Source organism: Coffea arabica, chromosome 11c (assembly GCF_036785885.1).
Source record: "Coffea arabica cultivar ET-39 chromosome 11c, Coffea Arabica ET-39 HiFi, whole genome shotgun sequence".
Lineage (NCBI taxonomy): Eukaryota > Viridiplantae > Streptophyta > Magnoliopsida > Gentianales > Rubiaceae > Coffea > Coffea arabica.
The window spans coordinates 19,761,405-19,778,320 of NC_092330.1; the positions used below are offsets into that span (position 1 = coordinate 19,761,405).

Sequence of the window (16,916 nt, forward strand, 5' to 3'; positions counted from 1 at the left end):
TGAAATGAAGCTCTAATGGAGTGAAATCAACTTATTTACCCTCCAAAATAATAAAGGAGTCAAGGTGCCAATTTATTTGACAAATAATCACAAAGGATAAAAATAAACATGAATTTGAATCAATTAAATCATGTCAACAACCCACATTTAAGAAGTCAAGAGAAGAAAGGACTTGATTGCAAAGATTGGCAAAATTTTGGGGCCAAAATTAAAGAAAAATAAAGTTCAGGGACTCATTTGCAATTAAACCAGGGACTCAATTGAAAGGAATGGAAATGTCCAGGGCCACAGTACAGTTATGGAAAAATGCAGGGGCTGATTTGCAAAATAATTTTCTGGTTTCTTAATGGACCAAACCATTGGGCCATTTTTCCTTATTTACTTGGGCCAAAACCTTCCAGGCCCAATCGGAAATCCAAAACAAAAGGGAATGGGCCATTTTCACTTTCCTTGGGCCAAGATCACTTGGCCCAATTGGAAGTCCAAGGAAAAACAAGTGGGCTAGTATATTATTTTGGCCCAAAAATAGCCAACAAAATAGATGGGCCTTGACCCTCTAGCCCAAACCAAAAACCCTAAACAAAATAAATCATACCCATCCTTACAAACCCGATCAGATATAATTACCCAAAACCTAAACCATAATACTAAGCCCAATCAACATAAGCAAATCATCCAACATCATTAAGCCACAATTATGACCCACAATCAAGAATTAATTTATCCACAAAGTCACATAAAATATGCAAACAGAGGATTAAAGGACGAAATTAGTTCGATTTTTCCAGATTTTGAGCCACAATGAAATTTAGACAAAAATTTAGGGGTTAAATTGCAACAAAAAACAGGGACCCAATTGAGAGAAATTGAAAATTTATGGGGCCATAGTGCAACAAAGGGAAACTTGGGGGGCAAAAATGCAATTTTCATGAAGATCCCAAGCAAACTTCATACGGAAAGGCTTTCTACAACAAGAAAATCTGCTGCAACTTTGTTTATTTTGCGGATTTCAGCCTTTAGACTCAACTTTCAAGTAAACTCCTCAAGTAAACATCAAAGCTTCAATCTAAAGAATAAACCCATTGAAACTTAACATCTAACATGCAAAAGGAAACTTGGGATAGAATCATGAAGCTCCAGTAGCTTTCTCCTTTCTGGTTTCTTTTCACTACAACATGCGGCATTCACCCACCAAATACATCATTCACAAACATCAACACTCACAAAACACCACTCCCAATCATCTACTCATTCAAATACCACACTTTTATTACAAGATTAAAGTAGAAAAAATGGACTAATGACGGCCCGGGATACAAGAAATGACCGCAAAAGAAAGACACGAAGTGAAACACACAATCTTTAACTTTTGTTTGAAATGCCAAACCAAAATATTCAAGAAAATATGCTAAAGTTCAGACCCTGAAACAAACAAGATGCCAGCATGCTATGAATTAAACACTCGACAGAGCAAGATCACATGCAAAACAGGAAATTCTTGTTCTTCCTACAACACTCTGTCTTCGACTTCAGCATAGGTAGGAAGATAGCCATGAATACATTGCTGAAGTTCTCAAACTCCAACTCTTAAAGACATTAGGTCCTAACCCAGAGAGTGAATACTAAAACATAGTCAACATTTTAGGTTCCAACAAGAAAGCAATCTTCTTTTCGGATTTAACATCAATTAGCGTTTCCGTTCTTTTCAATCAGCAATACCAGAGACTTAGTTTCAAATGCGGCATTCCCAACAGACAACAAAATTTACTCACGAAAACTCCCTTTTCATATAATCTCATGACATAACTTGAATTCACATCAAAAAACATCAAGCAAAACAGAAACAAATGCCAAATAAACGGATGCCAAACAAACCATCCGAATCAACTATCTTGACAAGCATGGGCTGGCCGAACGTATGCAAACAGGAATCAATCGTCCATCAAACAAAATTTTAAGTTAGGCATTTTAACAAACAGCAAGTGGGCATGAGAAATTCCCGAAATTCTCCTTTCAAATGGTCTAACAATCAGCCCCAAAATTGTCATAAAAAAAAACAAAGAAATTCAGCCCAATCAATGTATGCATCGTGGGTATTCAGAAATTGAAGCCAATTAACAGGAAAACTCCACTAAAACCAAGGCAGATCCATTTCAAAACTAGACAGGAACTGAAATTTAAAGAGGGAAAAACCAATAGCTTACCGTGCTCCTGCATGAAAATTGGTCGGTGATGATGGTGGAGCTTGAGGTGGAGGTGGCCCAGGCCTAGGTGGAGCAGTAGGAGCTGCTGTCCCATTGGCTGCAGAAGCAAATGGAGGTTTATTTGCTTCAAGTGGCTTTGACTTGAAGTATAGCTGGAGCGTAAACATTTTAGAGTCTTGATCTCAGTGTGAGAAGAACTTGGGAGTTGATTTATCAATCGCCGTGCTAGGAACCTTTGTTTTGTCTCTGGATCAATTTGCTTTGTCACTCGATATCCAGACCTGCCAATTTTAACGGATTTTTAAGTGCAATTTCACGCTTGTGAGGCTGGGGGTTGAGCAGGAGCCTCCTTGGCTTCGCGAGCGGCTCTTTTAGCCAAATTAGTCTGGTGGCGTTTCCCTTGCGTGTGAGCCAAATAGTTCCCCTCGTCGTTGTGTAGCATCAAACACAGCTTGCACTCGTAGTTGCCCAGATGATTGCGCATAAAATAGGGATCCTTTGCAAGGTCGATAGTCTCGAGGGCAAGTCGTCGCAACCGTTCTCGCCGATCAATGGCCTCATTCTGGGCAGAGGCAGCACTTCCGCTGCCTGGCTTCGAATCCTGTTCTCTATCCATCGCCCCTTTGCACTGCCGGAGCGACCCTGTTTCTTTTGCTTTGTTTTCTTTGCTCTGTTTTCCTTGCCAAAGCTCCCCCCTTCCTTCCTTCCCCTGTTTTTCTTTTCCTTTGTTTTTCAGACCAAGTTCTCTCGATCTTTTCTTTTTTTCCGTCCGCTGCCTGTTTCTTTGTTTTCTTCTCCTTGGCCTCAGACGACGCCCCCTCTGTTTTTTCATTTTTCTCTGCCATCAGCCTCCCCTGTTTTTTCCATCCGCCGCCTTCTTTTTTTTCTCTGTTTTTCCTCCCCTTTTTGCTCTCAGCCCAAGCCTTGTTTTTTTTTGGCCGACCTCCTCCTTTTCTGTTTTTTGGTTTTGCTTTCTCTTTTTTTTAGTTTTTAGCCCTCACAAAATTCTACTTTGACCCCCAAAAATTCCTTAACTTCTCAAATGTCCCTAACACCTCACCCCTTAGGTGCTGAGTTGTCTAAAACATAGAAAAGACACTTGTCCAAGTGCATGCAGTCACACTTGTCATTTTCACTTTTTCTTTCTTTTTCCTTTTCTCTTTTTCTTTTGTTTTTCCTGGAAATTAATGTGAAGCCAAAAATACACTAGAACAAAAATAAAATAAATAACAATAATAAAAATAAAAATAAAATAATAATAATAATAATAATAATAAAATAATAATAATAATAAGAAATGAAAAACCAAAAATTGAAACAAATAAAGCTAAGATGAAATTAATTTAAAAAATCAAAAATTTGGTGTCTACAGTACTTTTGAAATCGAGCGGGTACCGAGATCCCAAAACAAGCGCGCGGACGCCCTGTCGAAACTGGCGTCCTCCTCGTTTGCCCACCTGAACAACGAAGTCTTGGTAGAGGTAGTCAACCAAAAGAGCGTTGACCAGATCCAGGTCTTGGCTATAGACAGCTCGGCCACCTGAATGACTCCTCTCGTGAACTTCCTTAGCTCGGGTGTCCTTCCAGGGGACAAAACGGAAGCTCGCCGACTCCAACTTCGAGTTGCTAAGTACGCCTACGCTAGGAGGGTCCTCTACAGGAGGTCGTACTTGTCACCCTGGCTAAAATGTGTGACTCCTGAGGAAGGTGACTATATCCTCCGTGAAGTTCACGAAGGCTTATGTGCGGCACATGTTGGCTCCCGGGTTTTGGCCAAAAAGTGCCTTCTCCTGGGCTACTATTGGCCCTCAGTGTTCTAAGATGCCGCGACACTGGTTCAGAAATGCCGAGCTTGCCAGGTGCACGCCCCGGTGTGCCACCAGCCAGCTCGGGAAATGGTTTCCATCCATAACCCTTGGCCCTTTGCTCAGTGGGAAATGGATCTTCTGGGTTTTTTCCCTCGAGTCCCGGGGAGATACGAGCACCTCTTGGTGGCCATTGACTACTTCACAAAGTGGATGGAAGCGGAGCCCCTGGCTACCATCTCGGGAAAGGCAGTTCAGAGGTTCTTCTGAAAAAACATAGTCTGCCGCTTCGGGATTCCGTATGTCTTGATATCCGACAATGGTCGCCAGTTCGCCGAAAACTCCTTCAAAAGCTGGTGCGCCGAGCTCTGGATCAGCCAACACTTCACATCGGTCGGCCACCCCCAGGCCAACGGTCAGGTGGAAAACGCTAACCGAACCATTCTGCAAGGACTAAAAACTAGGTTAGAACTAGCCCAGTCTAACTGGCTAGAGGAACTCCCTAGTGTCCTCTGGACTTACCGCACTATGCCGAGGACGGCCACCCACGAGACTCCGTTCTCCCTGACTTACGGGGTAGAGGCGGTGGTGCCCGCAGAGATCGGTCTCCCCTCGCCTCGGACACAGAACTTCGTTGCATCAGCTAACAAAGAGGAGCTGAGGTGTAAGTTGGACATGCTGGAGGCCAAGCGTGAGGAAGCGGCGATACGGATGGTTAAGTACAAAAGCCAGCTCGCCCGCTACCATAACGCCAAAGTGAGGAACATACAGTACCATCCGGGAGACCCCGTCTTAAAAAAGAACTCGATCAGCAGAGCTCATAGCTCCAACAAACTCGACCCGAATTGGGAGGGACCATACAAGGTCCTGGAAGCGAGCCGAGCTGGTTACTGCAAGCTCGCGAAGTTGGATGGAGCAGAGGTCCCCCGCACTTGGCACTTCTCGAATCTCCGATTGTTTGTAGCGTAGATTAGGCCGGGATATCTTACTGTCTGTTCTTCGGAATCCACATACAAGTTCATCATTAAATAGATGTTCGACTTTCAAATTTTAAATCCACCTCCTGTCAATGCCGTTTAAATTTTTAAGTTTAAATTCTGCACTAGCACACTCAGACAATGCTAAGTGTCCTAGTGGGGGGGGGCTGGGGATAGATGGTAATGGATGGGGTGCCTTTAAAGTCTTGAAATTTGAGAGTGGATGCTCGTCCCAAGAGGTCGGCACGGCTTGAAACTTTTAGGTATGCTCGACCCAGGAGGTCGGCACGACGGGGAGCCGTTTAATGAAGTTTGTTGATACCTTAGCCTGATGGTCTTTGATAATTTAGTGGTTTGCTTACAAGTATAACAGATGCTTGGCCCGAGAGGCCGGCATGCTGCCTTGGTGGATTTATTTGGTGCTCGACTCGGGAGGTCGGCACAGGGCTTTGATGGCTAGAGTTTGGCGCAGGCCAGACTTGTCAGATAATTTTCTTCGAGTTTTATATATGCATTCAAATTCTATCTATTACAAATCCTATCTATTACAAAGCCTGCCGAGCTATAGAAGGAAGATGGAAAGGGTTTTTGGAGTGGTCGCTACCCTTAGGCGGACAAACATCTAGCAGATGACTGCTGACATGAGGAAAACACGGCAACAGGTCTTACGCACTGGGGGAGCTAGTGATGCTAGATATCCGCGCCTTTCACACTGGGGAAAGATATGCTTTCTCTCTATCCCAGATATGAAAGTCTGGCTATGTACAGCTCATTTCCCTCGGCACCCCTAAGCCACCGGTTCCTTCCCGGAGCCCTGCCGGGAGCCTCGTCCTCCTACAAGGGAACCTCCGCCAGATTGGCTCCCACATCATCTCTGCCCACCAGGTCCTTCAGGGCATGCCCCTTGCAATACCCATCGAAAAGCCAGTCCAGCTTCTCCTCAGCGGCGGGGTTGTAGTTTTTAAAATCCGCCAAGTTGAAGCTAGACAAGTTGAGGCCCTTCACCTGGTCCAGGGCCCGCGTGAAGCCGACCTGGAGGATGGGCTGGTTGAGGAGGGCGACGTCCTCGGCAAACTGCTGGGAGGAAATGAACTCCCGAACAGCCTTCTTCCGTTCCCGGCTGACGGTGCCGGAGAGCTCGATGGCGTGGTCCTCCCTCAGCTTTGCCACGCCCGCCTTCTCCTGGTCGAGCTCCGACCTGGTGGAGGCAAGCTGGATCTGGGCTGTCTCCAGCTCCTTCTCAGCCTTGCCCAATTTGGCCTTGAGAGAGTCCGCCTCCTTAAGGGCCTGGGTAAGCCTCTGCTCCGTATCTCGGTTCTTCTTTTGCAATTTCTCCAAGTCGGGAGACAGATTGGAGAAGCGGGTTACCAGGGCAGCACCAGCGGCGTTGGCCTGAGGAAAAGGGAAAAGAGGTCAGCACACGGCGTGACTCAGCGAAAAAGCGGAGGCACAACTGGACCAAGGGGTAAGGAATTTACCTGAGCTTGGGCGGTGAAGTACATATCCTGGAGCTCGGAGGGACTGGCAAGTTCCATCCACCTCCTGTCGCGTGGAAGGACCGAGCCCGTTACCAACTCTCGAGCCACCTCGGGGAACTGGACTCGGTCGTTGATGGACAGCCCTCAGGAGGGACAGAAGCGGCGGGGGTCGTGTATGGAAGGGGCCTGGCCCGGCTTCAAGGGGGCGATGTGGCGGAAGTGCCACAGGCTAGGGGGCGGCATCTCCCGCGCGTGCTTCTCCGATGAGCCGACCCCCAAATGGACCGAGCCCACATGAGGGGCTCCCCCCGACGTCAGCAGGGGAGGGGGCTGGGCTGAGGTGAGCGCAAGCCTCTTCTCGGGCTGGGAGGCTTCGTCCCCTCGGCCCCTCTTCTGCCCAGCCGCTTTCTTCTTACTGGCGGCCTGCTTGGAGGGGGAGGAGTGGGATGCTTCCTTCTGGGGGCTCGAGCTGCCCCCGGGATTCGGAACTGCCTCAGAGGCCTTCTTGGCGGCCTCCGGCTGTGGAGTCGGGGCAACCGGCTCGGAGGGCGCGCCTAGCAATTTTGAAAGCCTTCTCGCTGCAGCAAATACCGCCAGATCAGCTAAAACAGGTCAGTATGAAAAGATATAATACATATATGTAAATACAACGAGCTGCAGGGACAGAGTCGGCGTTACAGGTTTCGAGGTCGGCAGGGGAGGCCACCACCTCTCCAGGGGACCCGGACAACGTCCCCATCAGCCCGGCCGCAGAGACCTGCTCGGTGGAGAACTTGGCGGCATAGAGCTTCACCTTGGAGCTCACCAGTTGGCCGAGGGTTTCGGGGTCCAGATCCTCCGGGTAAGGGTCGGAGTCGACCTCCCCGTCTTTCCACACGTTCGGGGGAAAGTTCGTGGATTTTACAAAGAAAAAGTCCCCCTTCCAGTTCTTTATGGAAGACGGGACCCCGAAGAGAAGATCCTGGGTGCCCTTCCCCCCGACCTTTGTTAGCGGTTCGGCGGGAGAAATAGTACCACCCAGGAAGGGAGAGTTTGAGGGTGTAAGAGGCTCGGAAGAGGGAGAGAGAATAGGGGATGGCGCAGATCTGACAATAGATCAGGAATCCAATAATAATTCTGATCGATTTGGGGTGGACCTGGGTGATCCGGAACCCCCAGTAGCTCAGGATCTCAACCAGGGCTGGAGGAATTGGGAGACGGAGCCCTGCGACCAGTTGCTCCTTATAGATGGCTACGAAGTCAGGGGGAGGTCGGCAAGCTCGGTCGTCGGGCCCGGCGGCCCTCGGCTCGAAGGCCGGAGGAATGGAATAAGATTCGGCCAGGTCGGCCAATGCTCCGGACGAGAGGGTGACCTCCTGCTGGTCGGAGTGATCGTAGGTGAATACAGGATCATCCCCCTGCTCAGAGGCAGGGGTCCCCTCGGAGGAATTCCTATCCTCGCCTGCCCCTCCCTAGACTCCGCCAGGGGAGTCATGCGGGAAATTAGGGGAGGGTACGGATGTGGCCTGCCGCTCGATGAGGGTATCGATTTCGGCCACCTCCTCCAGCATTCGGGCAGAAGGAGAATGGGCAGATGGGGAACTCATAATATCAATGGGCTCGAGCAAGTCAGGAATGGGGAAGTGAGAATTGGAAGCAGAGGAAGAAGAAAGAGGGGGGAGAAGATGAAGATGAAGGTGATGATGAGGATGAAGACGAGGAGGAAATGAGGATCCTAAGGGTTCTACGAGATGTGGGGGAGGTCACGCCGGACTGATCCGACATAAAAAGCAGAAGGAGGCAAGATAATGCGGAAGAAGAAGAAAAAGGACTTACTGATGACTGGAAAGATGGGAGAATCGCCGGAATCTGGGCACTGGAAGCCGGAAGCCTTGTTACTGGGAATTGAAAACGCACGAAGGAAGGAGCAAATGGCAAATAGAGTCGGGTGAAATCTGATGACCCTTATTTATAGGGGGAGAAATGGGGGGAAAACGGTTGTTTGAAATTGAACCATCCCCATGTGAACGCATTTAAGAACGGTACGGAAACCGAAGGGACGCGACAACTAAAAGGACAAGGGCGCTGCTTTTCAGTGACAGCACTGTGCCAGAGGTGACCCTGGCAGAGTGATGCGCGGTGCTGGTCTTCCACGTGGCAGAGGTGTAGATTAGGTCTGCCTGGAAGCTCAACCTAATCTAGGGGGCTAGTGCGGAGGCCCCGTCCTGGACCTAGACACGTGGCAGCCCGGAAAGGGAGAGCTGGGCCTGGACCCCAGGCCCCGGACAACCGTCCTGGGACACGCTGCCACTAGGGCTCCGGAAGGGTCCAGGGAACAATCCCGCTGAGGGCGGGGAGAATCCCCCTCAGCGCGGGATTGAGGTCATACCGGGCAAATCCCGAAACGTGCGGAGGTCGGACTCTTGAGCAGGTATAAACGGTAACGCACACCAACTACACAAGGTACGTTCGCTATTCGCCAAGTACTCCAGACTGCTTTACTTCCCGTGAACTCCACTCACCGGAAAACTAATTTGACCGTCGGAGTGCTCTCGGGGACGACCTCGGGGCTCCCCTGTTAGATCACCCTCTTGTTTGTTTTGCAGGCTTGGGACACGCTCCTCTTATCAGCATCCCGAACTCATCAGGTCAGTTCGGTCAAGGGAAGCTCAGCGCTTCTTCAGGCACCATTCACCAATTTGCGTTTTTGGCCACCGCTTACGTTCCATAGAATTCTCATAGAAGATATTGGACAAAGATCTGCTCTCATAGATGAATAACATCAAGGTCAGTGCAAAGCTTTTGATAAACTATACGTCGTTATTTTAAATAACTTTTTACTTTGCATTACAAACACAAATTTTAATCACAATTTTATCTCACATATATAACAGTTCAAAAAGTATTACTCCCTCTATCTCATTGAAAGTGTTATACTTTCTATTTTAGAATGTCCGAAAACAATTATCATGTTAGAAAAGTCAAAGTATCTTTTAGACTCTCTTTCCAATATAACCCTTCTTTTTAATCATATGAATGTCACCATTCAAATTTAAAATTTGAATTTGTGGGGGTAAATTGAAAAGAGACGCACAAATATCACAATCAAATCACTATTTTTAAAAAGTTAGATTCCTCAACTGTAACCAAATAAATGGGACGGAGTGAATGTATAATTATTTTAAATAATCTCCTATCCAAACTCACAAATCAATCTCGCAAAACTAAGATATGATGCCCACCAAAGCACAAATTCTTTAGAGTAGCAGGTGTGTGGGCTTGGAGGTTGAACATAGCCATGGCCTCATCCAGAAGAAACAGGTAACAATTGAGATCATTGGAGGAAAAATTACTTCTTTCAAAACGGTCGAAATTACAAGACCAATCTCAATCAGACCAAATTGTCCGTCCAACATGTTGGCAGGATAAAATTCAGTATTGGATTTAATTTGTTTAATTCCATTTTGGAAATACCAGTAGTATTTTTTCCCAATTCATGTGACTTTATAAAATGCTTTAGTAAGAACTTTTTTTTTCTCTTATTTTAATGTAAAAGGTTAGTACATAAAGTAATACTAGTCAATTCACATAATCTATACAGAAAAAACATACATAAATTGCACATGAAAGTACTATTCTCTTCATTAGATTAATTTGATTGCTAGAAGAAAAATTTTCCATTCATTGGATGCGGTTCCAGGTAATTAATTATATACTTTATATATCAAAAATCTAAATGTGTTTATATATAGTATTCTTTTTTCTTTGCCACAAAGATAATATTCTTATAACCTAATTTATCCTATTCTACAGGAAGGAGGAGTCTAAAGAGATTGTATGATGAGCTAGCAGGTATACAGATTCGATTAGACCAAAGGGGTGTTTTGACATTTCTTTTGAATTTTTTTCACTGCAGATAAAATTTGAATCCCCGATCTACAGTGAAAAGTCAAAAGAGAGAGTTAATTTCTTTTTAGTGGCCACAGAGCTAAAGCTGGGTGGTTGTTTATATATAGTATTCAGCTGGTTGATTTGCGCAACTCACATTATTATGTGTTCCTTGCATTCCATCATTTTTGTGCTCGTCCGCAAGTTGTGATCTGCTAACTAAGTTCTCTTTTTTGGTACATGGGATCCTTGGTGTCATTTTTCAGTGGCAATTCAGTATCACTTTTATATTTATGTCAAATATTTTGTTTATTTAAGTTATCACGTGCTCTTTAATAATTCAAATTAATTTATTTTAACTCAAGTTTTCTTTACTCTCACGTAATAAGTGGAATTGACACTAGTGTTGATACCGAGCAACAATGTTTTAAAAATCGGACCGTTAATTGAACCGATAAAGTGAAAGGGTCGAGATTCAACCAGTCGGACTGGTTTAACCTCGGTTCAAAAAATTTTTTAACAAATAATTTATATAAATATATATATGTGCACAAAATAAGATATGTAATGGACTAATTTAATACTTTATATGATGAAAAGTTTACTATTTTTTAATAACTTAGATTTTTAAAAATAATTTTTTTAAATTATAAGTTAAAACAAATAAATTTCATTTCAATTTCAATTATATCTAAATCCAACCCAAAAATATCACAATATTTTGAAATTATACAAAATTTACTTCTATGAGAATTTAGACATTGTGAACTTAAATTTTAATTTACGTTTTGGGATTTAGAGATTGCAATTTAAAAAAGGAAATTTTGAATTCGAAGGAAGTCAAGAGAATCGAAAATAGAAATGTAAACTTGATAAGAAACAAAAAATTAGATAAAAGTGAGTGGTTGTGGCATTAAATAATTTGGGTTAAAGAAAAATAATTCTTTTTTAACTTTTTTCAATTTAATGGACAAAAACAAAATTAAAAGATGGAAGAAAACATCAATAAATTAAAAATAAAGAGGTTTGATTAAAAAGGGAGTGATAAAAGAAAAGAGAATAGAGAGAGAGAGAGAGTTGAAAATTAAAAAGAAAGAGCCATGAGAGAATGAGATTTTGTAAGAAAAATGAAAAAAATATGAATGTTTGTTTTATATAAATAAGTTATAAAAAAAAACTAATAAATGTGATGGTGCAACGGTTAATACATTGGTTTTCTATTACAAAGGTCTTGAGTTCGAATCTTGATAGTTGCATTTTGCAAAACTAAAAAAAAAAAAAGGGAAAGTTGAAAACCGGAAAACCGCCGGTTCACTGTTTAACCGGGTTTTTGATCGGTTTTTTGCCAAAGTCAACAATGCCATAGAATCGGACCGGTGTCATGGTCGGTTCACGGTTCAACCGATCGAATCGGCTGGTCCGGTCCGATTTTCAAAACATTGCCGGGCAATGACATTGAGAATCCCAATTGCTTTTTTGGTGTGCCATTTTAATCAATTGTTATGAACGTTTAAATGGTTGAGGTAATAGTAGTACGATTTTTCCAACTCAGATTCAAAACCAACTATAACGAAAACAATCCAAGTTTATAGTTGAACTTTTGAAATTGTCGATGTTTAGAGAGAGTAGAAATAGCAAAAACTTGGGTAGACTTGATATTTGCTCCACTCGTAGAATGACTGACCCAGAATTTTCATGTTATCTAGCTCAACTCAAGTATAATTCTCAAACTAAAACCAATACTTCTGGCTCTTTAGAAAAATGATATAACCTCCGAACGAGTTATTTGGATCCTTACACATGATATATACACTCAAGTTGAGGATATATACTTAGTTTAAAAACTCTATTTCACACGTGCTACTTTTGTCTTGCAACTAAGGATGATAATCATGTTAGTAATAGAATTAGTGACTATACTTTAGGTATTTTATATGATGAGAAATGGATTAATCCACTGTACTAAAATGCACTTGTTGTATAGAAATGAGGTGCCTTTGTGATCAATACAAGTTTCTTATTATTTCAACAAAAAAAAAAGTTATTCGGATCCTTAGAGCCGAATGATTTGGCGCTACTAAGATGAAAACTTTAACTCTCCATTGTTTCTAATATTGCACATTTAACCGCATATCATTTCTCTCTCTTTAGTAGTTTCTTCATTCATCTCCCTTTCTCTTCCTCTTTAGCTAAACTCAAGCCAATTATTGGCGCAGTAAGGTATGTTTTTGTGTTTGATTAATTAAAAATGAATAAGTTCATTCCTCCCTAAACCCCCAAGTTGTATTGGAATTGTAATTTATTCGAACTTCTCTTAGGAAGAATTTTAGCAGTACAAACAGTGTTCCTATTTTATCGATCATGTATGGGTCAATATTTCGTAATTAAAGGAATTCATCCATGTTAAATTCAACTATAAATGATTTTAAAAAACCGTAAATGATTTAAAGATAATTTTTTGATGGCTCTAAGCCTTAAGGCTTTGTGGATCATTGCTGCTGGTACTTTCTAATGCAATGATACTGGGGCTGAAGAAGAAGAAAAGGAGAACGGTTGGGATTTTTCCTTTATGGGTGCAAGGAGATAAGAGATTTGGTTGCATCAATGTGTTTCGACTGGGTTATGGGAAATTGCAGCTGAAGCTTCTTTTCAGGGCGTGTTGTTTTCATGGAAGAGAAAGGAGTTAGTGTTAGTGAGCTCTATTGGGTCAGTGCCTTTCGGCAGTTACTTCGAAGTCTACGTTGATCTTTGATGTTTTTTCTTATTTCTTGAGACAGAAAAAATCATGCAACGTTACTGACATGTTAGGTCAGCCCCATCCTTCGGAGGATTCGGATTTCGCCTTGTACATTCCACTCACCTCCTTTTTAGGCAGAAAGATATCCATCTTCTTCAGTTCCAGTGCAGTAAGAACTTTCCCTTCTTATACAATCAACAATTCAGACAGCGTCCCTTAGCCAAAATGATTCCGACAGATCCAAGGCCTCTTCATTTGAGCTTCTGTTCGGTTCTGTCCAGTTGTGCAAATTAATACAATTTCGGTGTAAACTAATATATTTTTGATATCGTGAATTTTATAACAACGCAGTTATGATTCATGTTTATAACAACATTGCATTAGTTTATATTGAAATTCTATCAATTTACACAACTGAATAGAGTTGGAACTAGAGAGGCTCATTTCCGATTCGGATAGCAGATCCAGAGGCTCGGCACTCAAATGTCAGCAAAGCTCAGTGGGCAGCTAGTAGCCACAACTTTCTTAGTTGTTGGAATTCTCCTCACCAGATTAATGGATGGTTTAAGCAATAGTTTTCATCAAAAAAAAAGCAATAGTTACTGATTTTGAGCTTCAACATCAAGGTCTCCTTGGAAGTTGGAGCCAGTCCCACCAGCCCTCTTGTGATGATATTTTCTTATTATTTTGTGGTTGTGGTAGAGATATTAAGTTGTGGCTCAATTGGGAAGAATTTATATGAATTGGAAAGAATTTTTATTTTATTTATTACTTGTATTGTTATTATATTTTGTGCAAGGCAAATAGGGGATAATTACAAGTGGATTAAGCACAGCACAGCAGGGCCAGATAAGATGGTGACGGGCTTGCTGGCCAAAAGCAGTCTTGAAGACTGGAGGATGGTGAATGTTACTATGCTTCTTCATCCTTGTTTCCACACTTAATGGAGGGAGAAAAATCCTAGTTTGTGAACATTCAATTTATATTGATGTCATATCTTTCATGCCATATAGTATGCTTTTCTTGTTGATCGCTATATTCCTTTCTAATAGTTTTTAAATTATTAGCATTTAGTGATATTTTTGTAGTAGATTTTGCATATTTTTCTAATTTTTAATAGTATTAGGCTATACAAAGATAATATGCTTTGCCCTAACTCCCTTACCAAAAATAAATAAACAAAACAAAGAGACAGGATGTACGTGATTCAGTCAAATTTACTTATGTCCATGGGTGGACGAGAAACAAAATTTTACTATGAAAAAAAGAGTACAAAATAGAGAGTATAAAACCCTAGAAGCTAATTCCAAAACCCAAAGTCATATAAAACTAAAAACACAAAAAATTCTAAACAGTACAAAATGATTAATGACCCACAGATACATTAAAACTCTCTTGAACTAGTACTTACGGCATTTGGATTGGTACTTTTAACCTGTGTTTTAAACTCGGCCCGATCGGATGGTTCAACCGATCAACTCAGTGAACTAGTGACTGAGCAAGATTGGGTCTTTAATTGGACCGTTTGTGACGACTCCACCTCCCTCTAAGGCGAACCAAAGGGTTCGGCGGACCGCCTGCCCAACTCTCGCCAGGACTCGATACAATTTAATTCAAACTTAAGGATAACAACCGAATAATAAAAGTCGAAACGAAGAAAAGTCGCTTCCTTAAATAAATGTTCAAATCTTACAACACAAGTTCTCAAAAGTACATCACTTTCCCCAAAATTTTCAATCACTTGAAGTCGGCTAATCAAATACAACCCAAAACACTAAACAAAAGTAGTCAAACCGGCTTCTCCAAAATTTTTTCCATTCCGAGCTCCTGTTAAAGAAAACAAAGCTAATGGGATGAGCTAATGCTCAGTGAGGCCAAGAAAACATGCAAACACATAGTTCAAGTAACAAACACTTGTATGAGAAATAAAACTATAACATTCAAGTAATTCCCGATTAACAATTAAACACACTTGAGTAGGATACAGGAGCTCTCAGGAGCTAATTTCCAATTGCTTTGCCCAAGTTAGATCCAATACCTTCACGTGGTGACATTCCGTCAGCCGGGTAGGTATTTAATTCTGTAGAACTTCACTTACTCTATTTATGGTTCTGAGTCGACATGAAAGGTACCTCTCATCCGAATTGGTATGGTACATGCTACCGCTCAGAGAAATAAGTGATCGATGAGACATCGCTACAATCGACTTATACTTTGATTATGGTTTCGAGTCGACATGAGAGGTACCTCCCACCCGAATCGGTGTGGTACATGTCATCGCTCAGGGAATCGATTATATGTTTATGGTTCTGAGTCAACATGAGAGGTACCTCCCATCCGAATCGGTGTGGTACATACTATCGCTCAGTGGTCGATAAGACATCGCTCCAATCGACTTATACTTTGATTATAGTTTTGAATCGACATAAGAGGTACCTCTCACCCAAATTTGTATGATACATACTATCACTCAGGGAACCGATTACAATTATTTATGATACTCAGTCGACATGAGAGGTACCTCCTACCCGAATCGGTGTGGCACATGCTGTCGCTCAGAGAACCGATTATTTGTTTAGAGTTTTGAGTCGACATGAGAGGTACCTCCCACCCAAATTGGTGTGGTACATGCTATTGCTCAGGGAACCGATTATAGCACTAAGACGGTATGAGAGGCACCTTCCATCTAGATTGGTGTGGTACATGCATCCGCTCAGGGCTTACAAGTTAAACATGTTTATGAACAATTACCAATTATGTGTATTCATATAACAAGTGTCACATAATTAAAAGAAAGAGAGGACGAGGGCGTCTCCATGAGTATACACATAAGTCGAGGAGGTTCATTTCACACGACATTACAACGCAAATATAGTTTGCAATAGCAACACTTCATTTAATTCACATAACAATTCACTTCACATAATTCGAATATCAATTCACATAGCACAATTCAATTGTAGCATCACTTAAAGGAGAATGAGCGCGATAAAATATACACTCGTCTCGGCAAGTTTACGTATCATGTATAACACTTGTACAATTCGCATTTCAATCACATAAGCATTTAACATGCACTTGATACTCACCAATCAAAGTAAGGGAGTAAATGCTCAACAAGCGTTTAGGCATCCACTTCGAGCTCCTCTTGAAGGTCCCCTTGAGCGCCTGAGCAAATAGTAATTGGCTATCACACACTATCGCTTACAAACCCCTTGTTAACATGGAAGATTGTACACTTGTACAATACTAAGAAAATGTCATGAAAGAGAGCCTTAATTACTCGTAAATTGAAACTCAAAAGTGGTGTTTAAAAACACAAGGAAAACTGATTTCTTTCATGAAATCAAGTTTAAAACGGCAATCAATATCAAAGGATAGGGAAGAGTTTCCAAAAACTCATTTCCCAACAAGTCGGAAAATTTCAATTTTGCGCGTCAAATTTAGAAAAATCAGAATTTGCACTCAGTAGGTTAAAAATTGGAAAACTTTATACCGTTGGAATCTTGGTTCAGAACACTAAAATTTCCTAGAAGACACTTTTTTAAGATTCTAAACGAAAAACATTCAAAATTCAGCTCAAAGTGGCTGACTTGAGCATACAAGACAGTTTCGGTCATTTTTTTGACAAACTTTGAAAATTCGGTAAAATTCACAGAAAATAAACTAACCTCTAAAATTTGTAACACAACAAAATTTCCAAAGATGGTTTCAAACATGACAAACGGAACTAAATTTGGAGTCTTGAGTATCAAGATATAGCAGTTCAAAATCGGTAAATTTCCACTACTAAACAGTGAATTTTCCAGATTTGAAAGTAAACTTTGGGACATCATTTGGGTATCAAA

General features: G+C 42.1%; 1 pseudogene; it reads right to left on the minus strand.

Moving 5' to 3' along the window:
* Positions 1-1,954: 1,954 nt before the first annotated feature.
* LOC113715944 (uncharacterized) lies at positions 1,955-2,864 on the minus strand (annotated as a pseudogene).
* Positions 2,865-16,916: the final 14,052 nt, after the last annotated feature.